The sequence below is a fragment of the Toxotes jaculatrix genome, chromosome 16 (assembly GCF_017976425.1).
Source record: "Toxotes jaculatrix isolate fToxJac2 chromosome 16, fToxJac2.pri, whole genome shotgun sequence".
Classification (NCBI taxonomy): domain Eukaryota; kingdom Metazoa; phylum Chordata; class Actinopteri; family Toxotidae; genus Toxotes; species Toxotes jaculatrix.
Genome location: NC_054409.1, coordinates 7010920 through 7037471, shown reverse-complemented (window position 1 = coordinate 7037471; position 26552 = coordinate 7010920). Strand labels below are relative to the sequence as shown.

General features: G+C 39.8%; 1 protein-coding gene across 2 annotated transcripts in view; it reads right to left on the bottom strand.

Moving 5' to 3' along the window:
- Nucleotides 1-26552, bottom strand: part of LOC121195388 (cingulin-like protein 1) — a 49439-nt gene that overhangs the window by 21812 nt on the left and 1075 nt on the right. For both annotated transcript variants that reach the window (XM_041058811.1, XM_041058812.1), the window contains exons 2-3: nucleotides 11585-11689; nucleotides 8827-8957 (exon numbers count right to left, since the gene is read on the bottom strand). The gene's annotated coding sequence lies outside the window, so the exon portion shown is untranslated. The remainder of the gene's footprint in view (nucleotides 1-8826; nucleotides 8958-11584; nucleotides 11690-26552) is intronic.

Here is a 26552-nt window from a genome sequence, read left to right as displayed (position 1 = left end):
GATTTTAATACTGTAAGAAGAGACTGACAGAAATACTAGATAAACAGACAAAAAAGATAATGTAACTAAACTCATAAAGACATTTGGTTAAATAAAGACATATAAAAAGAAAGACAGCAAAAAAATGATAATGCAAAAATAAACCAAATCTGCAGGATAGTCAGCCATTTGAGGTAATTAACTGCAGGGAGGATTACACAGTTGAAGCTTTTCCCCCTCAGGTGCTGCTCTTTTATATCTTTTCCCTGAACAAACAACCTGTGCAGCTCTTGAACTCAGTGAAAAGGACATGACAAGACAAACCTTCATTTCTCTGTTTGTTCTCTGTCTTTTAGCAGCTGAGGGATTTGCCTGAGAAAACACTGATGACAGCTACAGCGCCAAATTTTCTCTGCAACTTTTAAATGTCTGAATAAGCTTAATAAGCTTTGATAGGTTCCCTTTTGTTTTCTTTTGTTTCAGAAGGATTTAAACTATCAACCCTCTGGTCTCACTCCCCGATCCCTCTAAGCACCCCACTTTCTCTCCCGACAGTCTCTGTGCAGGTCCAGAAACCTGAACCAGAGACTTTCCCACATGAAACACTCCTGACCTGTGGGCTCCTGTCACCCTGTTTAGCATGAAACTGTTCCTTCCTTGAACAAACACGGCTGTTTTCATAGATACACACAGAGCTGAACAGCTGGTGCAGAGTCAGTGATTAATTCTCCCTGTTTTAAAGTCAACAGCAGCCAAATATTCAAAACCACGCTCAACTACTGTACAGCAGGTCATGTGACCGCTGTGCCTGTGAACACTGTAGGAGTCACACCACTGTATACTCCCATTTATTTCAGGATTACAATCTATGAACTGCTGTTATCTGTTCGAAACACTGCTGTTACTTTAAAGGTACGAGATACTAAACCTCTGCGACAGAGTGCGAGCACAGCAGGTGATGAGAGGCGCAGAAGGGTTTTGTTTGTGAGGAAGAAGAGGAGGCTCATCTGAGGGAAGCCTCAGATGAACTCACTGAAGAGGCGACAGCAACACGGAGAGAAAAGGCAAATTAGTAGAAAATTAGAATAAAAGTACAGAGTAGCAGGAGTAGAACAGAAGCAGAATCAGTCAAAGTGGAACCAGTGAGGTGCAGTATAAACTGTAGTTTGAGTCACACAGGCAGTACTAACTCTGGTAGGAGCAGTAATGACAGTGGTAGCTGTAGTTGTAGCAGTACTAGTATTTGTACTAGAAATGCTACTTGGTGCAGTAGCAGTTATACATAGTCTTTATAGTAGTACTGGAAATAGAGGGGGCAGTAGCATATTGTAGCTTATATAGTAAGCATAGTTTAGCTATAGTATAGCTATAGTATAGTATAGTATAGTATAGCTAGTACTATAAGTAGTACTACTAATAATACTAGTAGGCACAGTAGTGTAGTGGAAGCAGAAGTAGTAATAGCTGTAGTAGTAATAGCTGTAGTAGTAGTAATAGTTGCCAGAGGTGCAGTCGTAGTACTGGTTACTCTTCTACTAGCAGTACTACTAATATTAAGAGAAGTGATACTCCGTTATAAGAACTGTGTCGTAGTAACAGCAAATGCAGCAGCAACAGTAGCAGTACTCATAACACTAGTAGTAAGTGTAGTAGTGGTACTAGTAGTAGCAACATAGTTACTGTAGTAGTAGCATTAAGAGGAGGATTTTATTAATGAAGATCTTATCTGTGTGCATATGATCTCATAGTAACAGTATTATTACAGCCTGACACAAAGGCGCAGGTGAAGCTGTGCTCTCAGGCCTGTGAGTGTAATGGAACATCTGTCCACTGGGAGCCACTAAACCTCTGTGACAGAGTGCGAGCACAGCAGGTGATGAGAGGCGCAGAAGTGCTTTGTTTGTGAGGAAGAAGAGGAGGCTCATCTGAGGGAAGCCTTTGATGAACTAACTGAAGAAGTGACATCAACACGGAGAGAAAAGGCAAATTAATGGAAACGACACAAACAACGGTACAAAAACACAAAGGCCCTCTGGGAAATATCTTAACATTGTGTTAATGAGGTTTTCAAGGAGGTCTACAGACTCCACTGTGTGTGTTCAAGGACCGTTATGAGAGGGACAGAAAACAGATGTAAACCTAAAGATAACAATGATCTCTGATTTACACTCAGAAAAACTACTACTCGGCCCTGTCAGCAACACTGATGAAGCAAATGTCTGAATGGTTGAAGGTTCTTAGGGTTGGAGCTTTTTTTAATTTCTATTTTTACTTTTCAGATTACTCAATCTAATATCAGTATTTTGAAGGAAAACTAGCTAAGTCTGGGGCTGGGCTGGGTATCTTTGTAAATGTTCACTATCAATGTCAAAATAATATTTAGATTTCAGGAAATATCTGATCAAAACAAAGAATTTCACCAGACGATGGAACCAACATGGAATTCAATAACCAGCTCTGTTCAAGTAGGTTCATGTTTTTTTTTACTACCAATCTCACATTTAGGAGCCAGTGAACAGCCAGTCATTTAGGAAGATGTGTAATTATTTATTTTCTTAAGTTTGTAATTTTGTTCTTTTCAGTTCACATAGGAACAACAGTGACCCAGGCTCACTGAAAAGTTTCTGAGCGAGCCTCGCCCATCTGACCAATCAGAGAAGACCTGATTCAGAGGGCTGTCAACCAACATGTGAACATACTCCTGGTGTACTCCTACTCCTCAGGCACAGAGACTTCAGGTCAATATTAGCTAATGCTTCCTACATTAGGTGAGACAGTAAAACCTGACAAGGATGAAGGTGAAGCACTGGGTGGAGTGTAACAGAACATCATGCGGAGTTGCAGGGTGGTATTTTTTTAGAGGTCTTTCTGGGCAACAGCTTTATTTTAGTTACTGTTTTCAATAAATTTTAACTTTTAAATAACCATGCAAAAAAAACAACAACAACAATAACAGCTTTATGTAGAAATATTATGAAGCTGTGTTATACCTGAGAAGAACAGCATTGCCATGGTAATCTGTTTACTACCTTTGGCCTGTGTCTGCAGGATTGTGGGAAATTTCCTCCTATTTTAACTTTACCTCAGAAATCTACTGGTGATAACCTTCAGTTCAATGTTCAGAGGAAGAGCACGTCTCGAAAGAAATCTCGAGGAGATTTCAAGACTGAAGCTTCACGCAAATGAGCTCCTTTGTCACCTGTCAATCAAAACTGATCTTAACCAATCAAACGACTTCATTAAAAAGCTGTGTGTGTGTGTGGCAAGCGATGAGGAACATCATCCATCGCTGTGAAAAGACAGTAATTACAAATGAATATCTGTGTGTGCGAGTGTGTGTTGTTGACAATTTGAGAATCTCTCTCACACACACACACACACACACACACACACACACAGTGCCAGCTGTCAGTGTGTTCTGATTAGGTGCTTACATACAGAACAGCGTGAATAGGGTTCCATAATTATGTGAATGTATGTGACAAACACATTTCACTTCATAATTGCAGGTGGAAAAAAAGTGTGGGTGTTATTTATTTATTTATTTATTTTACATTAATGCATCTCACCACTGGCAGGCAGCCTGTCACGTATAATTTTCAGTGTGTCGAGGTTACACAGGATGTATATACTCTGTGTGTGTGTGAGTGTGTGTGTGTGTGTATTTATAGCACAAAAAGATTTCATTTAGATGAATAAAATTCACTCCACACAAGACAAAGGTGATGGTATAAACCTGTATGTAAATGAACATAAATGTTAATGTTTGTGTTAAAAATCTTAATATATACAGTATATATGCAGTTACAAATTAAAGTGTTAAAGTGAACAGAAGTTACAGGTTTAGAGCTGAAACGATTGCAGCTGACTGACGGAGAATTAAATGGCAGAAGTTTTGATGACTGATTAATTGAGTCATATTTCAAGCTTGATTTTTTTTTTTCAATTTTCTATGTTTTATCATTGTGAAATAAATATCTATGGATTTTGGATTGTTGGTGACATTTTACAGAATAAAAGATTAACTAATGAAAAAACAACGGATTTAAAGAAAAAAATAAAGAAACAGCATTAAATTAAAGAAAATCAAGCAAAAAAAGTTGTGCAGTTTGACAAAAGAAGATGAAGAATGTAGGAGAGGAGGAGGGATGGAAAGATATTTAGAAACAGAGGAGAAGAAGGGATGAGAAAGAGTGGAGAGACCTGAATGAAAATAATAAACAGAAAGGGAGCAAAATAAGACAAACATTTTGAAGCAAGAAAAAGGAGGAAAAGGAGGAAAAAAGGATAAGAGGGATGCAAGACTAAGCAAAAATGTTTTGACAGGGTGAGGAGGAAGAGGAGGAGAGCAGAGGAAGAAAACGGAGTGAAGAAAAGAAAAATCATGTTCAGTCTTGTTTAATTAAACGACTCTGGTGTGTGTTTTTACAGTCAAAAGAGAGAAAAAAGAAAGTGAAAGATGGGGAATAAAAAAAGAAGACAAATAAATACAAATAAGGAAAGGAAAAAAGAAATGAAAGACAATAAGAGACACAAGAAAGGAAAGAATGCAAAGAAGAAAAGGAGAGAAACACAACAAACATAATAAAGAACAATCCAGATTTTGCTGCTCACTGAGGACGTCCAGAACACATCCTCCATTTGTGTTATTTTCACAAAAGAAAAAAGAAAACTAAACTAAAAGTGCACTCGCTCACAGAGATTATGAGGTGTGGTTGAAAGCTACAGAAAAACTTAGTGCTGTGTGTTCAGAGTTTCCAATGTGAATTTCTGACATCTACATCTTTAAAATAACCTGTATTCGCAGCTGGAGGCCACTGAACAGCTCAAGCATCAGTTAGGGTTCCAGTGCCTTGCTCAGGGACACCCTGGCAGCACATCAGCATCATTCCTCTGTACACATCTTCAGTCTCAAACCAAAATCCTACCACCTATGCTATTCTCAACAAAAATATCTGACCATAAATGATCATCGTCTGTTCCCAGATCAATGTGACCTCTGACCTGTGTGGCGCTGGTTTCCTACACAAGGAACTTAAGCTTTTATCTGGATCAAAGAGTCTCATTGAACAAGATGCTGTAAATCAATGAGGCGTTTGAGCTTTTCTTCCTTGTTAACTGCTTTCATGGTCGATGTGAGAGGATTTGGAGATATGAAGAAGAACGAACAGATTATCCTTCAGAGGAGAAGAAGAAAAGGAAGAAGGAGATGGGGAGAGGGTTGACAGAGTTCAGCTGGGTGTTCTCCAAACTGCCAGTCCGCCTGTTAGTCTTGGCAACAAGAGGAGCTCTCCTTGCGTAACCGGACTAGAGACTGTTTCAGTCTATCTATGGGAAAATACCACTGGAAACAACACATAAAATCCATTACAATTAGACTTCAGCTATTCGTCAACCTGTGCTGGGGTGTGGGTTTGTGGCAGCTTTCAGTCCATCATGCACTGCTGCATATCATAAAAAAGTGAGAAATTTAAACCTCTCAAGGTAAATATCAGTACTTCTATCAGTAACTGTCAAAATCAAAATATGAGGAATCTTACTTTATTTTTACTTTTTACTAACCAATGTACTTATTTATTAAAAAAAACAACAACAAAGAAACAAACTTTTGTTGTTTCTCCCTCCACAGGCAGGAAGGTCAAAGGTCAAGGGCTTTTCTACAGAGCAGGGCGGACACCTATGGTAACAGAGAATCATTGTGACCCTCCGGTTTTTAGACCTTGGTCACAACTGAGTCACCCTGCTGCTCTGGACGCTTCCAGTAATAAACAGAACGTGCAGTTATAAAGTAGATTTCTGAGAAAGCAGGGAGGCAAACATGAAAGGAATGTTAGACACAATTAAGGAAGGAGTTTAAATGTTCAGTGTGTCTTTTCTGTATCCGCTCAGTTTATTTTCAATTCATTTCAACCACAGCGACTGAGTTTGATTCCCTCTGCTCAGTTACAAATAAAACTTAGAGAAAGCTTAGAGAAACAACCAACTTTAGATTCTCAGGAAGTGTGTTGACTGAAAAAGGAAACAAGTCTGATTATAGTTTCTGTAACTTTATCTGAACACAGATTTACTACTATGCTGTTCCTTCTTTGGTCCCGAATATAAGCCTGACCTCCTGTTGTTCTCCTCAGGAGCCACCATCTCCTTTTGAGGTTATTTTTTTGATAGTTGGTAAAAGTATGACATCATTCACAGGATGATTCAAAGCCTGGAGTTGGGTTTACCACTTTGTTCATGGACAAAGATGGAGAATCTTTGTTCATCACCGGAGCCAGAATAGCTTGTGAAAATTTGGACAAAGTTAGCAGAGCATAGTCAAAGATGAAGTGGAACGAGCGAACAGAAAACCCTGCAGGTGACAGGCGAGTGGAAGACACCTGTCAATCAAGGGAGACACACCCCCCAACCAACACTCAGCGTGGCTTGTCAAGTTTTGCCAAAACTGTTTGCCAAGAATGTTTTTTTAAAAAATATATAATAGGAAACAATGAAGAGTGTCAGGTCGAATAGCGTTCCAGCAGGGACACAAGGTGGACATTACCATGGGACCAATTTCACTGTAGCAAAGGAAGCTAACTTTGTCCATCTTTGAATTCCAGAATTTATACTGTTCAAACTCTATGCTGGGGATAGTATGGAAAACTACTTTAAGTAAAATCCAGACCAGTTGAAGTGTTGTACCTCAGTGCACACTCCTTTTGGAGCACCTCATCTACTCCCTTAGCAAACCTGGCATGGTGTGAGAAAAGTTTGGTGCGAAACACCATCAAGCCTGAATTAGCTTTAACGCAGAGCTGTGAGGGTTACTGCACGGTTGGGATTAAGTTCTCACTTCTAACAAACAGCTGTATGGTTCTCTTCTCAGAGGAGGAAGAGTCCACTGTGTCAGAAGAGTCTGAGAAGCATCATTATCACCTTGACAGAGAAACTGAAGTAAAAGCAAAAACTGTTCCAGACATTCTCTGAAAGCTGCTACATTCCTGCAGATTAACGTCCGCTCAGGTTTTATCCCTATTCATGAATGTTGCTGAGTTTTAGCTCTATCCTCTGTTCGTGCACAAAACCCAACCCTGTGTTGTCGCTGACATTACCACATAAGCCTCCCTTAAAGCCACGGAAAACCCCAGTAAAATGAAAGCAGGGTGACGTCTCCTTCCAGTAAGCCAAGTGGATATGAGAAGTGGGTGTCATGTTGGGCAGGGCAACATGGTGGAGACATGTAACAGTTTTTTTTTTTTTTTTTTTACAAAAGAGCCATTAATTTCCTCTCATTAAGCCTTTGATCCAAGCTGTGACAGGAGCCGATCAGTCTTGGCGATGAGAACCGGGAGTTGCTGAGAAATTAGGATATTTCCTGGAATATAGACTAGTGTGTGTGTGTGTGTGTGTCTGCTTGCACACCTTGAATGCTGAGATGTGTTTTAGCTTGTCTTGTCTGACAGAAGTGAGACCAGTTGAAGTGTTGTTCTGCCAAACTGCTCATCATGGCAGGAGTACAGAGAGTAGGAGCGAAACAGGGTGAGGCAGCAGCCACCTACTACCATCTGAAGATTTACTGTCAGCGCACCACAAGTGGCAACAAAATCTGAAAATTCACCACAATCTTTCACTTTCTCACAACTTCGCAATCTAAAACAGGGATATTGGCTTACAGTGTGGAAACTTTTACAGTTTCACCAGCCAGCTTGATGTCCAGAATACAAGCACAGACGGAGAAATGAAGATGGACATAGCAAAAAAATCATTTTTGATAGATTGTTTTCAAATCCTGGACTAATGTTGTTCATGAAGGTGGCTGCCAAGGTGAGATGTGGTTTGGTAAAGAGATGCTGAAGCTTGGGATTATGCTACAGAGACACAGAGGGTGCTGCATCAACTCCGATCGTGTAGTATCACATCAACTAAGTGTGGACACTTATTCTCGTCCTGGAGACAGTATGTGTAACAAAATAATCTAAGATCAAAAGCTCAATTTTAAGCCTCTTCAAAGACGAGGAGTGCACACACACACACACACACACAACCACAAAATGCATAAAAGAACTATTCACTTTCGTTTTCTCTTCTCCCATCTCTCACGCTTTCTCAGCTGCACACACACACACACACACACTCACACACACACACACACACACACACATACTGGGAGGATCCGGATCCTGTTGTTTTCTCCAGTGGAGCAGAACCTGCTGCTGTTATGAGATACAGTGAAACTCCCACAGTCGTGTTTCAGCTCTGTGACAAAACCCCACAAACCAACACAGAGCTGCCTCCTACTCACACGTTCAAACGCCACACAACGAGGTCCTGATTTTATAAAGAGCAGAGTCCAGTTTCAGCAAGAACAATCAAGAATTTGCCTTATAGGGAATATCTTTTTTATCAGCAGAGAGCGGAGAGAACGAAGATGAAGGGAAGCTTGAGAAAAGAGATTTTTTTTTGTTTTTAGTGAATTTTGCCTATGGTGTTTTTTATGGTGTTAGTTTGTACCTGTCAGTATTACAGTCAATACACTGGCTCTATTTCCTGCTTACAGAATCAATATTTTGAGAATCATCAGCTGATTCTTATGAGCCAAAACACAGAAGTTGACTATAAAATTTGGAGTGTTTCTTTAGAAAAAAGGATCATATTTTGTGGTTTTTGATACTAAGATAATAACTACATTTTTTAAGTTTTTACATTTTGCATTGAAGACTTGTAAGACAATGTCACCAACCTTTAGAACATAAAGTTTCAAGATAATAAAATTGAACTGCAGTGGACACCAGAGCCTAAATGCAAGTTAAGACACAGACAGAGTCATACTGAACAACAGCTTGGTCAACACATAACATATCCTTGACTCACTGTGTGTGTATGTTACTGATCTCCTGCTCGGTCTGTCTCTGCAGCCGCCGGAGGTCAAAGGTCAGCTCCTCACTCAAAACGGCAAACCTCCACAGTCCTTCTCTTCCAGTGCTGTCCTCACACGTCAAGCCCTGATCACAGCAGGACAAGCAGAAGAGTTAGAGCAGCTTTCAGGTGTGACACACCCTCTGGTGGCCATATTGGAGGTCAGCAAAATTATGGCTGACTGGAAACCAAACACATCATCACTACTACATGATTTTATTATTTATTTTATCAACCAACACTGGGTGACTGTTCTATTAGGTTCACCTCTACTTATCCAAAGGGAAATGTGTCCATCATTTTACATCAGCAGCACACACTGAGCACACGGTACAGATAGATGAAGTCAAGAGACAGAAGCTGGTGTTGGGTATTTTCAGAGAACAATTAAGTTGCTGCATGCTGACACACAGTGCCATATCCTTAGGCTGGATTTATAGTTATAGTTCTGTCTCTGAATGACACACCCATACAGCTACCTGGGTGAAAGGGAAGAGTCTCACATACTGAATGTCAAAAAAAAAAAGAGTGTGCTGACAATAAAAAGACAAAACAGACTAATTCTCCATAAATCATGGTATAATATTTAGTCTGGGGAGTATTTGATATGAGAATGTGCCCATATACCATGTCAGCTCTCAGTGGCCTGCTGTCTCAGTTTGTCAGACATAGCAACATGTTGAGCAAAGCAGAAGAGAGTGATGAATCACCAGCTGAAGGAGGAGAGAGGGAGAGCAGGCAGACAAGAGGAGGTGAAAAGAGACAGACAGGCAAGAGGGAAAACCAAGAGAGACACTCGAGGACATGAAGAGTAAAGATGAAGTTGGAAGAAGCGAAATCTAACATGGCGTGTCTGAACTCGCCGAGGTGACAGAGTCCTTCAGAGAGCGGCTGTGGGCTGAAAGACAACAGACCAACTGAGTCATCCTGGCAGAACACGATGCTCACCCTCATCCTCCCCTTCGTCTGTCTGTCTGTCTGTGTCCATGTGACTCAGTCTGAGAGACAAACTGGCTCTATGTTCACACAGGAGCCAAATCTGATCTGTTTTTCCAAATATGATCTTTAGTCCTCACTGTCCACACTGAAACTTACGAGTGGTGTAATAAAATTTGTATTTTCAGACATTTAAATTATTTTCTCTAGTAACAGTGATGACAGGGACACACACTAAGGTTCCCGGAGGACATATCTAACAGATTCACGCAGCAAGTGCAGAATCGGCTCCTGATGCTGTACATACCCGCTTTAAAGAAGAATATGATGGTTACATGTAGATATTTGTACCAGTCCACCAGTTCAGTTTACAGGTATGACTCTAAATGCGCAAAACTGGGTCATTGGACTTGAAGATTAATATCCATTGACTTAAATTTTGACTTTTCAGTGTACTTTCTATTTTAACTTGTGTGTCCTCCCCTCTTTTCCCCTGCAGGATCTTGTAGTTTTTTTTTTTGTTTTTTTTTTGTAATAAGTACAAGTATAATTGAGTATGTGCAAACATTTCTATGTCATTTCGTAATGAACTGTGGTAATAACAGCCTGGCAACTGCTGTTTTTTTAAGGCCAATGCCAATATTGATATTTGAGAGTTTAAAAATCTGGCAACGATTTATCAGCCCACATTAAATTTCACTACACATCCCATAATATAAATAAACATTTTCACGAGTTTTCTCTTTTAATCTCTAGATCACAAGTGGTTGCAGTTAACCAGCCTGGAAATGAAACACAATGAAAGGTGCTTGTCACTGTAATCATAAGGAAGTTTGTGTAGGATTCATATTTATTTGAATTTGGCTCTTATTTTGATAATATTTGAAAAAAAGGAAATCATAAAGATTTCAGTCTTTTAAGTTTACATTAAAATCCCGGTTTTACACGGCTAAAATTCCTGGTGGTTTTTACATTTTTTCAGTGTACTTGCATTTTCAGGCATCAGGCTCATTTCACAAACTTCTTAGAAGTTTAACTTTAACATCAAATCCAAGTAACATAAGGGAAGTGACATTAAACCCCACTGACAAGCATTTCAAACTCAGGTTTAATTTGATTTTTCTTTAGTACTTTATTGTATTTTCACATTTAAGGCTTCTGAAAAAAAAAAGACACTTGACATTAGAACGGGGCAATAAATTTGATTGGCTTTGAACTGCCTGTCTGAACATGGCCTCAGGAGAGATCAACAATGAGGGAATAAAGAAAGAAAGACAGAAAAAAAACCCAAACAGGCACACACACACTCCAATCAAGCAAATCACATAAAAGACAGTGCCGATAAAAACAAATCCCTGCGCAGACTGTTAGGAAGAATGCAGTTAAGGCAGTATTGAGCAATTAGCCACGTACCCTCTAGCAAAGACTCACGTTTGAAAAACATTAGGTAAAAAAAACCCCCAAAAAACAGCTAAGCAGAGACAAAATGACACTTGATTCTTCTGCTACACTGCTGATAATCATCTAACTGTTTTACTGGAGGTGTCAGGTTTAATACTTTGAGGGGATTTAACCCATTAAAAGGTAAAATGTTTTCTTAAATCTGTCCAACTCGAAAACTTTATTTTTAGGTGACGATCAAAAGAAGACAAGCACATTACTCCTATGATTTGATTATATTTACTTGATTTTATGACTTATGCCTGTTGTAAGCACTAAGTAACTTTTCATAAGCATCAGTACACTTACATTAATAATGATTTCTCATGTCATTTACCTCAGTGACGGGTGACTGCAGAATGTGAGCTTTATCTTCTATCAGCTGCCGTAGTTTGTCCACAGAAGAAGGGAAGTCCTCTCTGTTTCTCTGGAACTCTGGAAACTTTAGAGAAAGAGGCAGAATATTATCAGTATTTAATCACCTTTCATCACAGTAACCCTCCTACAGTAAATCTGACTTATGTTTCACAACCACTAGCTTTGGCAGGAACCAAATACCACTGGGAGTCTGATCGTTCTGATTGCTGAAGTAGAGAGAAAATCTTTTTTTTAATAAAAACTACCTCATATCTATATTCTGCTGTGGCTCTAGAACGTGTTTCATTTGAAGGACATGATGCAAATAGTTTTGACTGAGTGTCTAAATGCCATTGTCAGTGTCGTGTTAACACCCAATTAGCAAAACATCCTCCTCTGATCCTTGAACAAACGTTTTCATCGGTGTGGAATGGAGAGAGACAGGAAAGATGGGAGAGAAAAAGGCTGAAATGTAATGAATCCTGCCCTCAAGACTGAGCACTGTAACTTGTAAGACTTCAAAGACGTGTAATTTAGCACAGAGAGGATGTCCTAAATACCAGCACACAACTGTTTCCCATCTGAGATGTGGACAAACGTAAGTGGACTAAAGTGTGTCTTTGATTCAAGCTGATCGAAGCACAGAAAGTCAAGTTTAAAGCTCTAAAACTTACACAGTAAAAATTTGTACAAACGTAAAAACTTTTGCTCCAGCTTTTCATTATTTAATCTGGAGATTATTCAGATTCACTCATTTAAAGTCTCTCGTATGAGTCGAGCTCCAGAAACACTCCGTCCCACATTTCCCATAAAGCAAATAACTGCATCATTCATCAGGCCTCTCTGACTGATAAACACCTGTTTCTTTCAAAACTCCACACTCACTCTTTCAATCATCATTTGCAACAACTGAAACGATTAGTTGATAATGAAAACATTTGCGGAGTAATTTTCACTGATCAGTTGTTTTTATTTAGATAAGCAGTGTGTGTTACAAGAAAAGATAAAAATGCCCATATAATAAATCCACCCTTTACAGTTACAGCTCAGTTTAAATGAACTACTGTGCCAAATAGCAGACACCCTTAATAAATAAACATTCATGAGAAGGTGCAGTTTGTCAGATGACATGTTCTTCAGAGAGACTGTGTCCTGGAGGAGACGTCCACTTCCTCTCAGTGTGTCAGGTGAGTGACAGGAAGCAGGGGGTCATGTAAATACATCCCCCTCTGCTTGTGTTTACTGTGATGGATTACTTTGCTCTGTGGAAATCATTGTTGGCAGCAAATGAAGTATAAACACAAAATCTCCAATGACTAGTCAGACTGTGTGCAACAAGAAAAAAGCACAAGAGGGAAAGTAAAGCAAAGAGCTTAAAACCTCAATTTTCCTTTGTGTTACAGCAACCTCATCAACAGTTTAAGTTCACTTAAGCAGTTAAATGTCAAAGTGCTCTACAGTATATCATCAGAAATGTTCAGTATTGTTCTGAAGATGAGAATTATAAATGGGAGGTGTTGGAAACCATAATACGAGTCTGTCTACTGAGCAGACCCTCAGCTGCTGGAAGCTTCCCACCCACTACAGTCTGAAATCCATCACAGAGAACCATTGTGAGCGTGGCTCGTATGTGTGTTTTCATCTTAAAGGTGGAAAATCAATCTTCATACATACTGTATATAAAAACTACAGATGGACAGCAGGCAATTAATTCCTTTCCTTGCCATATGAGTGGATGCATTCATAACACGAGTGGGCTGGGTGTCCATGACACAGTGAGTCTGTGTTGTCTGATTAAATGCAATCAAAACAAATCCATTGTGTTTTAATCCCCCTGAGAAAGATTACATGCATCGACAGGAGCCTGAGGGAGCCGAGAGGACTTTCTAGTTGTTTCAAGGATGATGGAAGGAAGACAAAAACTAGTCATATACAGTGTTTAAGTAGCATGTGACATTTAGTGAACCAAACAAAGTCCTTTCTTTTCAAAAAAAAATCTCATTATAAAGTGAAATAGTGCCACGTGAATGTGGGCAGCTATAATTCTCTCCTCATTACTTTCTAACCCCGTCTCCTAGAAATTATGTTTATATACTGCTAATTTGTTTTTCCAAATTGTTTCCCAGCAAACCGTAATTGGGAGCATCAAATTAGTGGTATATAAATGTAATTTCTGTGAGACAGCGTTTTAATGTCAGGATAACGTAACCTAACACTGTCATGATTTTAAATGAAACTGCAAATAAAACATTCCTGCACCAACACAAGCGCTGTTCTCTGTATCACCACTTCTCTACATGTCCGTAACTACAATCAGGGTATACAAAAAAAAACAACAGAAAAAGCAAAACAGCTTAGAATAAAATCTGTCGCTGCACGAGCCAAGTGAAGCGTAACGTTCCAATACAAATGCTTTTAAAAGCTCTGACCAATTCTCTTCTACTGCTGCTTTAAAAAGACAAACTACAGCTGGGGTTTCCCGTACTGAGACTTTACAACAAATCAATTTACCAAAATGTCCCAACACTAAGAATTTACTTCGCTAAAATTTTAGGCTAACTAAAACACTAACACTTTAAAATGACCCAATGCATCTAACTCAGTACGGAGGCCTTCAAATGACCAACGTCACGTGATATCTGGCTTTAACGAAATATCCCACCTACTGTACTTTTTCTAGCTGTGTGACGCATGTGTTTGTGTGCTGCAGGTGTCTGCTGAGTGCCTGTGTGTGTTCATCTTAAGACTTTTGAAACAACAAAACTAACTAACTTTGAACTAAGTCAGATAGTACTGAAAATGTTTTTAAAATACTCACTGCAGGACTGGGAGAGAGAGAAGTGCTCATGATGACGGACAGAATCGAAACTCATTTCTTGGCTGAGCTAAGACCACAGGGGGTTTCTGTGTGTGTGTGTGTATTGTATTGTGTTAGTGGGTGGGCTGCAGCACTGTGTACATGGAGATGACCCTAACTACAACCTCCCCACTGACCAGAACGGACAAGCAGAGAGAGAGAGAGAATGAGTTTGTTAGTTAATATCCAGCCAGAGTTTGTCAGGATCTCTGCGGCTGACTGATCACTTTACTCAACCTCTCATTTTGTGTGTGTGTGTGTGTTTGTGTGACACACAGAGAGGAAACACAAGCTATGAATGAAGGGAGAGAACTCAACCAAGTGAACACCAAACCAAAAAAAAAACACAACTAAACACGTGCATGTAGACAAAGAATGTGTCCCACTTTCATGCAACATTCAAATTCTAGGCAGGTTTTGAGTGTGTAGTGTGTTCACACAGGGCAAGTGTCAAAATGAAGTATATATAAAAAAAAGTCCAAAAGCAGTCTGAATTACATGTGATTTATGTTTGTGCATAATGGCCACAGTCATCTCATCTATCACACTGCATTGCAACTACCTTTGTAACTGAACTGTTTCTGTTGGTGAGCCCTGACATTTAGGAAAACAGCCGTGGAAAACAACAAAAACATATTCAATTAAACTAAACCTCTACTTAGTTAAAATTAATTTGTAGTATTTTTCCAGTGTTGCAGTTTGAGTGATGCATAATTTCCTGTAAAAACAGTAATGTATGACTTTTATGTACTAACTGCAAAATCTACTATAAACTACACAAATTACCATAAAGTACATGTATATGAAGTATATGATATATGTAAGTATGACCAAAGCACATACTTACAAAATGTAATAAATACAAAGACTCATCAACATCATCATCAACAAACTAACGCTAAAAAAATGCTAAACAGTCTGACCACCCACTGTGATCAAGTCCAGTCAAGTTAGTGCAAAGACAAAATAAACCATGACTAAACCTGAGGTTGGGCTGGATCCCAAGGTCCCAACCCTCAACCCCGCACCCAGGTCAGAGGAGACCTAATTCCCTCCCCGGGGTGTGTCTGGGTGGGGCCTAATGACTGTGGCAGGTCACCAAGTCAGACACACCTTGATAAGCAGGCAGGTATGAGGTGGGTGGAGCATCCATGCATGTCTGCAGTTCTCTCTCCCCTTTTTGTTGACTTTGTTCTTTTCAGGCCTTGTTTCTGTCTCTGTATCCCACGCCCACACACACCTACACACACACACACACACCAACGATTTTATGTAACGAGATTAAAAGACTTAAACCTTGCAGACACCACAACGCTCATCACACTTCACAATATGAAAAGTGTTGGGACAGAACAAACAACAGATGGTTGATTTAGCTCTTTTTTTTCCAGTAGTGGTGCTAATAATGTAATGTAGAGCTGCAGGAGGAAAGGTTACAGGGTAATTTCTAGGATACATCCTCAGGTGAACATGAATATTCACAGCTAATTTTATGGAAATCTGGTTTGTAGTTGTAGAGAAAACTTGCTGTGGACTGAAGCAGAGGGCAGACCAGCTGACTGTTCTATAATGTCTACCAAGTTAATGTACAGTCAAAGAAAAAAAAAAGCTCCACTTTACAGCATTAGCAAACAGCTGCTAACAGCTTCCACATCCAGCAGACAGAGAGCAACCATACAACCATACACTCTCCTTTTAGCTCTGTTTTGGTCTCCACCAACTCTTCATAAAAACGTGGCTCTTCATCTGCTAAATGTTCCACTTCACCAGCAGTGACATCTCACTCATTTTTTTCCCTGAAATATTAAAATACTGGTTTCAGCAGACGTAAGTAAAAGTACTACAGCTGCTCTATTTAATACTTTGAGTAAGAGTTTAAGTTAGTTTTACATGATACAGAGAAAAAAGGACACACTGAAATCCAGACTGCAACTATTTCAGTACAGCTCCAACCAACACATCACTCTGCAGTGGCTCACTTTTTTCTTCATCACACAAAGTTTTACCAAACTGACTTACTGATGAAAGAGCTTTAAAATAACTCCTCTCCTTCAGTAAAAGTAAAATTATAGTAACTACTTTCTCTCCCTCAGAAACTCCAGCAGCAGCTCAGAGGAGCGTCCCATTCTCTTTGGATGAGACACTGCAGACTCTCCCTGCTTGAACAAATAATATTGTGCAGTCAGGTGAGGCTTCTTCTCCACCCGCAGGAAGTTATGAATCACCCTATTACCATTGTCATTTACATTGTATGTCTTTATACTATAAATCTATACTGTCAGATTTTTTTTCTTCATCCAGAAATACAAGAGTACAGGCTGCTTTTTGGAACCAGACTCTTCAGTATTTGGTTCATGCTTTCTTTTTTCCCCCACTTCCTATTTTGCCTTACATTGGCGTTCTTTCTATTTTTTTTTTCATGCACCGGTATACACATGGTCAGTGTATTCCCAGAAAAATTAATGAATGAAAAAAGAAAGGAAAGGGTAAAAATACATTAAAAAAAGAATATTTATTAAATGACAAATAGATAAACTTCATCACTACATCACCCTGGTTCAGGTTCTGGGACTAAATGTGCCCCATTCTTATCATCTGTATGTGAGACTTTTAAGCTGATAAGAGGTCAGAGGTCGTAAGCCAGTGGACCTGTGCTGTTATGGTAATGACAGTCCATTACTCAGCAAACAGATCTGTGAGTGGAGAAGTACACCAGGGAACTCCCCTGCTCAGCATGCCTTGCTCATGACTCACAGCTCTGGTATGTCACCTTGTGTGCTGATGGACTTTGAACCAGCAGGAGCTTTAAACTGGGAGTGAACGCTGGGAGACGCCCTGCAGGCTCATTTACTGGCCAGGAAGGTTTTTTATCATGATGGAAACAACTTTTAACTGCATCTCTGAGTTCTGTAAAAATACTGTGGATTTATACATTGTGCCACTTAACATATCATTTCATGACATTGCTTTGAAAAAACTGTTGATAATAAATATTTCTTTCATCATTTTACAGTGACATTCCACATAAAATTACATTTTTTTAAAAACTAAAATCAGTGCTTTGGATTTTACAGAATTACTTTATGTCCAAAACTTTGTCATTGTGATATGTAACAAAGGTTACTTAGCCTTGCACTTATCAGTGCAAGGAGCTACACAATGTCCAAAATCCTACAGTGCTCGCCCTGTTTATTTGTGAAGTCGATGCTTCTGGCTGTTCTCAAAAGATTTAATGTAAAGGCAGCGGGCAGAGTTTCTTCCTACATTTTCCCAGAAGTGGAATTTTTACAAGGGAGACCATTATAACAGCTACTACAACTACTTTTTTTCACAAGTAAATTAAAACAGAAAAGAAAAATCTACCACTAACCGCTTTTCTTGGCAAAAACTATTTACTATAGGTGTTAAAACTACTCTTGCGGTTTTAGACTTTCCACCAGATGTTGGAGCCTGGCTGCAGAGATTTTCTCCCATTCAGAGAACTGGTGAGGAACTGGTGAGGTTTCAACACTGATGTTGGGCAATAAGGCCTGACTCACGGTCAGTGTTCCAATTCATCCTAAAGCTGTTGGATGGGGTTGAGGTCAGGGTTCTCTGCAGAACAGTCAAGGTCTTCCACACCCAGCTAATGGAATATAAAACCATTTCTTTATGGACCTGACTTCATGCAATGGTGGGTTTTGCTCTGTTGAAAGGCCCGTCCACAGACTTTTGGCTACATAGTGTATATGGTCTCTACTTTCAAATTCAAAATAAAAATGCTGCTGACATAGGTTTGCACACTTCACATTCACAGTCCCTCCCTACATCATAGGGACAAGCAGGTTGGTTCCACTGGATTATTTAACTGTAATTCAAACTGGACTGTGCAGCGTGTGATCCAGTGGCATCCAGCTCTCTCACTTTATAAACACCAGCGATATAAAACAGTAGAACCAGTTTGTCTGTGCTTAATGATCCAGTGAATAAGCAACGTATCACCTCTCCTGTATTTACTCTCCCCCTCTTTGCTCCTGTCCCGTTAACCGAAGCAGAACCGAACCGGTTCCTCTGTGTTTAACAATTACCTGAGTCGAGGATCACATCTCTCTCATTCCCTCCACTATCATTATCCACATAAAACACAACAAAACAGCCAGTTTCTTTGGCCTCTGTGCCTCTTGAAAAGCACTCACACAGAAAATGTGCTGAATTCTCTACATCACGTTCTGGACTCTGTCCTGTTGTGTATAGTGATTATACTTCATCACTTTGTAAACCACCTCCCCTTTTTTTTATTACATGAAGAGAAGATGGAGTGACAGGAAAATGAATCTGGCACCAAGAATTAGCTTACAGTCAAAGTTATAGAGAATTTTCCAAAATACGGAAGATAAACTGTGACCGAAAAGTGCTGTTTTTAAAAATAATGGTAGATGATTTGGTAACATCACTTTGTCCAGAAAAAAAAATGACAAAATGTTAGACAGCCAGGACGGAGGACAGGTAAGAATGACACAAAGACAGAGCAGGCAGACATGTGGACGGAAAACTGTAAAACACTCACAATGTTGTTGTTGTCAACGTAAACTACTCTCTGGCAGAATCACCTCATATTAATGTTGGTTTTGGTCAGCGGGTTAATAAAACAACAACAATTAATAGATCTATATGCTCAGGAATTAGACAGAGTCTAAAACAAAATTTCAAATTTTATGTTGTTCTTGAAGTTTAATTAAGAGCAGAAGAAAAATCATCATCATTATAATCATTTTAATAATTCTGTTGCCCTGATGAACACAAAAATAAGCAGACATAATAAATACTTTCAATACTCTCTCACTTTCTCATCTCTTAGTGTTTCAAAACTAGAACATCGACAACAACAACAACAACAACATCTAGTCTCCAAGCACGGCAGCCCCCACCCAGCTCCCACCGAGTCTGCACCCACTCGGCCCTCCAACGAGGCTTAATGAGTAATAAGCACTGGGTGACCACAGTCTTGGAGTCAAGCCAAATTTCCCAGATGCCAAATTGAAGCCTGGAGGTACTTCATAATGCAAAACAACACTCATTAAAACTTGGAGGGGAAAAAAAAACAAGGAGCTATAAAATGCAAAAATGCACTAAGATGCATTTCAGGAGAAGCTCTGTGGCAGTTTCTGAATGACATATGAATAATTAGGATATTCAGGCGTCCATTAGTGGGAGAAATTACAAGATGTAGAAAATGGGCTCCACAACACACTCACGACCCTACAAACCTAAACTGTTTAGCCTAAACATTATGTTAAGGTGGGAAATGTGAGCTTCGGAATGGATGATGAAATGGGATAAAAGGGAAAAAAAAGGGAGGTTTTCAGATAAATACTGCGTTATATGTGATGTAGGTTTTTTGGAAAAGAAAGTTTACATGCTGGAAAGAAAAGATTACAAACAAATAAACAATAAGACCAAGTCGAAAGTGAAAGTATAATTAATTACTTTTACATTCTAAGAATAAAAATGCATTTCGAGAATAAAAATGCATTTCACAATATCCTTTTCCAAACCCTCCGTGAAATGTTTCTATACAACTAAACTGCAACAGCAGTTATGTTTTGGGTGGGATGGACAGCAGGTGTAGTCGACAAAGCACACACCTGTTCCACCAGAGACCAGGGTTCATAGTCCTGTCTGTGGTTAGGTTTAGGCAACAAAGGCACTGTGGATAAGGTTTAAGGAAAGATCACACAACAAAGTGTGTGATTTTTATTTCCTCACTGTCAACAGCAGATGACCCAGACAGACGTATACGTTGTCCAAAAGATATGGTGCCCAAAATCAAAACTACAATCCTAAAGTCCAAATGTACGTTATCAATCCTCTCATCTAACTCTCAGCAAGAACCTCTCTGTGTATGAGCACAGCTCACTGTGCTTTATCACTTATTTATTAAGGAGGCAGAACTGGACTTTGTGGTAAACCACTCAGAGAGCTGAGACAGAGAAGATTTGCAGTGTTTTGGTTCTACAGCGGTGATTTAATGACCCTAAACCTCAGACCTGCCTCCAGCTAAGGCCTCGTTTTGTTTCCGATGTCAACACCAAATCTGTGCTGGGTCTGTTCACCGGTCTCAGTGCCATTCAGTCTCACAGTGTGAATGCTTAAATGCAGATCACCTGCGAGGAATATATACAGTAATGTACCATAAATCTATAGAGTTCAATGCATTCCAGAAGTGACTTTATGTCGACATGCTGCTGCTTTTGATTTAGAAACGTTCCCTACTATACATCAACAACTGCTCTAAGTATTAGGCTTCACTTTCATGTCAGGGGAGAACGACAAATTATCTGAACACTGTGTTACTTTAGGTCATGAAAGATCATGTCCAGCCCATAATTTGTCAATTAAATCTACAACACACTGAGGTTAGAGAGGGATCTGAAAACCAAGTCCATGACCTGTCTCTGCTTGCGTTTCTTTTTTATTCACATCATAGTGCGTTCATCTGGTGCCGTGCCTCCAAAATGTCTGTGAGTTGGGAACAGCTCAACCAACCAAATTTTGCAGGAAGTCAAAACACGACATCACAGCAGTGTGAATTCATGCGGCACAGAAAGGTGAGTTTCTTCCAGGCAGGACTGTTTAGCAGACACACCAACATCCTGCCCTCTGTCCATATTAAAAGCTGATATCTGAATTACATAACAGCAGACTGATATGGCTACACCAAGCCTCCAGAGTTTAATAAGGAACAAACATACACATACATGCATGCAGATGGAAATGTTCAGAAGCATGCAATGTTACCATTCCAAACAGTTTTGCCTGTTTATTAACCACCATTCAAGGGTCACACCCTCATTCCTAGCGTGCCTGCCTTCTCCATCCACCTTCCTACTTCACCGTGATTCACTGTCGAGGTGCAGTTTGTGACATTAAATATTCAGAAAACATGCTCAGAATCTTTTTTTTTTCCAGTAATAAAATCAACATTTAGGATGATTTTTATCTAGTGTATCCTCATAACCTTTTTGACGAGTCACAGCGTCCTGCGAGGAAACACGTTGCTGCGACAGGTGACAGAAGCCTTCGTGCTAACACCTTACCACTGGAGACGCTGAGTGATACCAGACACAATGCAAACTATTTATTAGACAGTAAGATCCGCTCTGTAAAATGGCAGCACACTGTACTGACACAGCCTTTGTCAGAGTAAACACTAACCCGATCATGACACTGACACCTAACGCTGACATAACACACAAAAGCCGACACTTTCACAGATGCTATTGAAAGGAAGCTGCAGACCAACAGTTTTCTTAGCAAGATCTCCGCTAACATTTTACAAACACTGTTAATTCATATCAGCCTTTGTTTGTAAAACTAAGGTGTCTAACGCTCCACAATAAGCTTGGCTGATCATAAATTTTTTTTTTAATCAGTGCTGCTGATGCACACACCAGCAATAGTATAGTTATCATCACTAAATGTCTTGGCTGCAACACACAGAGCAGAGACTAATGAACCACATGGAGAGGGTTTTTTTTTTTCCTGGAGGTTCATAAGAACTTTTTCTGGTTGTACATAAATTCCATTTTGTTAATGATTGATGGGCACCAGATGCCACTTTGGGGTGTTCCTCACACAAGATGACTTGACATTTAAATTACAATAGAAATGAATGTAGCGCACAATAGACAGCTTGTTCAGTAAAACTTTGGGACGGCAGAAGATAACTACTTATACTGTTTAACACAGCCAAGACACGCCCCCAACAAGCACTGGAACATTACTGTATTTGACCTGTAGCAGACGCCAATTATATGTTTTTCAGTTCCATTTTGTTAAAGATTAAAAGTTTACACCGATGATGGCTCATGATTTTTCAGAACATAGAACAAATCTTTTTTTTTTTTTTTTTTTACAGCAGACCTAATGGCTTTCATGGTACAGGAATCTGCGGTATGTCTTGCCCGGGTTGTGCGATGTGTGTGAGCAGTTCTGCAAACATGACGGAAAGAGAGATGAAGCCTGGGAAAGAATGAAGGCAAACATCTAAAACGTCTAAAACATCCTGACAGCTGACAGACAACACCCTGAACAAAAACCCATCACACAGCAATGGAACTGCACCGCGACATGTTAATACACACTTATCTTTGTCTCTCTGTCCTCTGCTCCATTTTAAGCAAACTCAGGTTTTGTATCAATCCCTCCATAAGTATCAGCCTTTTTCCCAGAATGCCACAAAAGATGTAAGCTTGTGTTTTCAGGTAGGTCTATGTCTGTCTGAATGTACACACTACAGGTTAGGTGTGTGTATGTGTATAACTGCACCATATATAACCTCATAGATGATGTGATGGTGCAAGTTGTAACCTTTCACCATAGTTTTGACATCAAGTTTGTATGTGTCTGTGTGCTGAAGCCAAGTCTGAGATCATCATTCTACTTTTTATGACATAGATAAAGGATAAGGTAATGGAGGTTTCAGTGAATGGGAGTACACACACACACACACACACACACACACACACACACCCCTACATACCAACACACACACAAAGACAGGTACCTGCTGGAAGTGAAGCAAGTTTTCTTAAAACAGTGACATCATTTAGCATCTTAATGCTTATTAGTTTCTCTCTCTCTCTCACGCTCTCTCTCTCTCTCTCTCTCTCTCACACACACACACACACACACACACATAAATTCCCTAATACCCAGCCCTGGACTCAGCCCCCTTTGGAACTGTTACATGGGAGACAGTCCCGGATGCTTCCCATAGAAAAGCTAAGGGAAGTGTCACTGTGCTGCTCTTTATAAGAGCTGAGGCCGCTTAGTCCTCATTCATGAAGCACCTTCTCTTATAAAACATGGTGTTAGAAAACACTTATCACAAAGCATAAGTCTCATCTTTGTGCAACTTGTCCAAGAAAGTTGTAACTACAGCTGGTAAGAACTGCTGTTTGTGAAACATCGTGTTTTAGTTTTAAAAGAGAAAAGACTTAAAGGAACTTTCTCACTTCTGCAAGGCCTCTCCACGGGAACCATCCTCCACTGTCTCCCACAGATGAGACCGTCCCCAAACTGGGCTACTTTAGACCTAACCTTAGCCTAATTTTAACCTTAAACCAAAAACCAAGACTAAACCTTACACAGCACTTTGTAAAGACCAGAAAAAACACAAACATCCTCATTTTCCAAAAACACTCTTAAGGTCTGAAACTCAAATTCTGTCCCCACACATTATAATCCAACTGTCTTCCCATGTGTAACAATGTGTAACTGAATTTCTGAAGTTTTTGTCATGGCCACAAAAAAAATACACGTAACCATGGCAACAACAGTGATGCTTAAAGGCTTGGTCACATTGTAAGTTTGCTCGTAGGGGGGAGTAAACAGCACAGTAAAGAGAAAAGAGAAAGAAACTCAGAGAGCTATTGTGACTGACTGGTGCTAGCACGTTCCCAGCTGGTTAGTGTGTCAGCAGTTAGACTGACAACTACAGCAACACACGTTAGAGCAAGGGTCAAGAACCACATTTCTTCTCAAAGTACGCTATCAAGAAAAGTACTGGTTTAATAACAGTCCTGAAAGTCAAGCATCGAATCAACACTTGTATCAAAAAATATCAATATTGAGCTTTATGCTGAGGTATAAAAGAAAAATATCTCTTCTATTGACCTGCGTTATCACTTACTTTTATACAAAAGCTCAAGTGGATGGCAGGAATCTCTGGAAGGTTTTTTACATGTCTATTTCTGGACTCCTTCTTGGCAAGTGTGTGTGAGAGACAGTGAGGAGGCGAGAGAGTGAAAGAGAGAGAGAGAGGGAGAGAGAGAGTGGTGGGTGTGTGCCGGGCAAAACTGTGAGAGAGAACAGTTGTGTTTTCTCGTTGGTCTGGTTGGTTAAGTGTCTGGGCTGGAGTAAAGGGAAAGAATGTAACCCCATTAAAACACATTAAAGAGAAAGAGAAAGAGACGGAGAGAGAGAGAGAGAGAGAGAGAGAGAGAGAGAGAGAGAGAGAGAGAGAGAATGGGTGTGTGTCAGTGTGAGAGAGACAGAGAGTTGGACCAAGATGAGCAGACAACAAACTGTCATTATGTTCAGATTTGCTTTACTCGTCCTGCAGATAAATATTAGTCGAATTTGAAAAACAAACGACAGGAGGAAGAGAAAGTGGTGTGGAGAAGTCAACAGAAAACAGGTGAGAGTGAGCAGAAAAAGAGAGAGAGAGAAATTCAGGAAAATGTGACATAAGGATGAGGAAAGAGAAAAGGTGATGGACGGTTAGAGAGAAATCTGGTCTTCTGAAGTTCACATGTGCTCTATAGGATGTAAAAAGAAATAACTGTATTGGTCTGTACTTGTAGTGTGGAGCCTTTCTCAGTGTGCAGGCTTTAAACAGCTAAACATTGTGAGGTGTGTGTCATTAGAACAGACACAGAGCTCATAGAAAAAAAGGCATCATGAATCAAAAGAAAAACTATATATATATATAAAAAAAAAACATAATCTCCAAAAAAAAATATATATATATATATATATATATAAAATAAGATGGAAACAATGAAAATTGACAAAAAAGTCTGTGTTTGCTGCTCAAAAATAATCCAAAATCTGTAACAAGACATCCAGAGGGAACTAACAAATTAATGAAATGTATGAAATGCTAAAAAAAAAAACCTCCATCTCTGGTGACATAAAAAAAGGTGAATTCACTTCCTGGTGATACAGTTAGAGAGAATTACAGCGAACAAAGCGAGTGAAAGTTAAATACAAGACAGTAAAGGAGAGAGAGAGGCTCAAGAGAAGAGGAAAGACTGAAGAAGACGATGAAAGGGAAAATCAAGAGACTCGTGATAGGACACAGAGAGGGAGAAAGTGAGAGAGAATGAGGACGATAACCAGAGCAGGAAAAGATGGACAGAGAGATAAAGACGAGGGAGACAAAAGGAGACAGAGAGTCAGAGATGCTAACAGCCTTATTAAGTCAGAGTTACAGCATTCCTCAGCCGGGGAAAACACTTACACATGCATGACTGACTCATCTGTTTGCTTTAGAAGCCACTGAGATAAAAGCATCACAACAATGGTTTTACATGCAGAGTGCAGGACGACAGCACGGTGATGGTCTGTGGACTCGCTGCACACCTGCACAAATTGATTTCAATAGATTTCTTTTTTTTTTGGCCTCTTGAGAGTTAAAGATCCACCACAAGCTGACAGACACACAGCAATGGCTTACTGTCATCTTAGACAGTCGTCTTTGCTAACATGTTAGCAAACAGCTGCCAGCTTCCAGGCTCAAAGCAAACACTAAAACACTTAGAGCACTAATAGATAAATATCTAATGGCGGAGATGGCAGCTTAGCAGCTGACAGATTCTGTTGTCGAGGGTGACCTCCACACCCAATCCGTGATCATCCCGATGTGTTTCATCACACAGACACACAACCATAGTCAGAAAGCATAATCTCTTATTACGTAACACCAGAACAAAACCTGTCACCATCAGGGAACAGTTGCCCAACATTAAGTCCGTAGCCCTGCCAGGGTTAAAGGCCCAGTGTATAAACAGTGTGGTCTGGTCAGGTATTCTTATTGTTATTACTGTTGTCATTAATTAACTTAACAACTGACAGTGCGGCTGACCATGTGGAGTCGGTGTAAGTGGCATTACCACACTCCACCCAGCTGAAATAAAGATAGCGTCTCCTTTCTGCAGCTCCCTTATCGGAGATCAGTGCAGAGTACGGTGGGGTTCGCCCTTTGACTGAACACAGAGTGGCACATTGAGAAAACACACACACACACACACACACAAAATGTATTTCATCATCATGACAAACGGAAGCTTCACGGTCAGTGGCTGTTTAATTACTACAAGTTTGGTCCTGCACAGATTTTCTGTTTCAGTCAGATGTAGTTTGAAGATAAAGAAATGCAGAGCGGAAACAACTGCATCAACTGAAACGATCGAGTAACGATGACAAGACACGACAATTACATTTCTATGGCTCTTTATGGCATGACTGTAATGTTCTTATGATGTTCCTATAGTGACTCAAACTGAGTGGAACGTCACTAAATGGCTAAAAGTATGAGGACACCCTA